Genomic DNA, 2,086 nt, shown 5'->3' on the forward strand with positions numbered 1-2,086 from the left:
CTGTCACATAAATAAATATTTGTGCTCTTGATCTTAGATTCTTTCTAAGAGGAGATATGTCTACATCTCTGACAGTGAAATTTTATATGCTGTTTGGCCAATTTATCAAATGCCTATGATTTAAATTCTGATAAGAAGTCTCACAACAGATGGAAAATTTATTTGTTAATGCTATTATGTCTCATAATTGTTTCGAAAAAAAGAAAATGAGAATGTAAAAGATGTTAAAAGGATATGGGAATGGAGATATTTTCCTAAATAGACAGAAAAAAATGAGAACGCCTAAGCAAGTGATGAAGGTTTGTGTAGGTTTGTTATGCTATATAAAGGATGAAACAAAAATAATATACACATAATCTTAAAATTTCTATGGTCATAGTTTAGTCAACTAGTTTAAGGAACAAAATATATTATCTAGTCAAGGTTTATCTGAGATTATTTGGTTTTCTACCCAAGCCTTATCTACATAGCACGTGATAATTAAAAGTACCAGACTGATGGAACTAACTTTACTGGATGCTTAACAGCCATAGTTGAGGCCTATACTAATGTGGTCAGAGGGACTTAAAGGATAGTTTTTGCTCCTTGCCCTCCAAGGTCGACTAAGTTCCAGGGGACTATGGAACATCTTTCAAAATGTCCTGTAACTAAGGTGAGTCACCTGTCCTCTTGTTTATGGAGGACATGGAGACCCCCACGAGATGGACTTGAACCAGTATCCAGTCTACAAAGAGGAGGGTCAACTCAGAGGAAGCATCTCATTCATGCTTCCAAATGAAGCCAGACATGGTAGAACAGGACCTTTGACTTATCTTCACATAGATGGAACTGGTAAAAGAAAGGAGCCAGGAGTTCCTCCAAGCCCATGTGACCCCTGAGGAACAGATCCTCAAATGACCTTAAGTGTAAAAATAAATTGATTTATTTGGGCCAAATGTATGGTCCTAAACACCCAAAGGCAAGGTATAACCAAAGAGTAAAGTCATCAGTGTATTTCTTTAAGAGTTCAAGAGATTATACTTCTCAGACATCAGGCTTAAGTCTATATAAAAAGTTATTTAAGCCGGGCGTGGTCGCACATGCCTTTAATCCCAGCACTTGGGAGGCAGAGGCAGGTGGATCTCTGTGAGTTCAAGGCCAGCCTGGTCTACAGCGAGTTCCAGGATAGCTGGGGCTACAGCTGGGGCCACTGACTGACAGCTGGGGCTACAGGAAGAAACTGTCTCAAAAAGACCAAAAAATAAAAATAAAAAGTTATTGACAATTATTTCTCATTGATGATTTTGTTCCTAACCAGAAAGTGCGGCTCAGATGTAAGACTTCAAATCTTGGTCTCCAATTCTGTAGTGCCCACCTGTAGCTAAGGGAGACAACCTGCTATTGTTCTAAAATGATGGATAAATTTGTTTTCTCCCCCTATCTAGAAGATTTTGAGAGGGAGAGAACTGACACTGATTCTAACCACTCCAACAGCTATCAAAATACCTGAAAGCAAATCCTGAATCCATCACTCTAGAGTCCAGCCTTGGAAGACAAAAGAAAAATGAGGAGGAACCCAATAGAGGGATGCTTTTGGAAGCCCTTGTCAAGAAACTCCAATGGACTCTCATATGAACATTTGAAAATTGCCCTGTTCTGACTTTTTTCTAGTTCCCTGTCTAGAACTTGTAATGCTAATTACTCTTGCCTTTACTTCTTCACATCTCCTATTCATGGTTCAAGGACCGCCCCCCACCCCCAAGATAAGAGTTATGCAATTTGGGAGTCTTTTGGATAGAGCCACTGAAGGGGTACTATACTTGCCTCACCCTGCATCCCTGTTCAGCATGGAAGAAGCCAGAGCGGTCAGCAAGCTGTGTAACCTCTTCAGAAGATGGTGTGATAAGAATAGGAGGTAGGAATTGGCTAAGCAGTTAGGGTAAAAAGACCCCAAAGAAAAGGAGTCAGTTTCTTGGCTAAAACTCACAGCATCCTTGGGCCTGTTAGCAACATACTCTGTTCCAAAGGCCCAAAATGTCAAAAGTATTTGGGAGCTTGTATCTAATCCTTGAAAGATTTTAGGGTTACTTCTTCAGAGGGGGGAATG

The sequence above is a fragment of the Nannospalax galili genome, unplaced genomic scaffold (assembly GCF_000622305.1).
Source record: "Nannospalax galili isolate Female #2095 unplaced genomic scaffold, S.galili_v1.0 scaffold1543, whole genome shotgun sequence".
NCBI lineage: Eukaryota > Metazoa > Chordata > Mammalia > Rodentia > Spalacidae > Nannospalax > Nannospalax galili.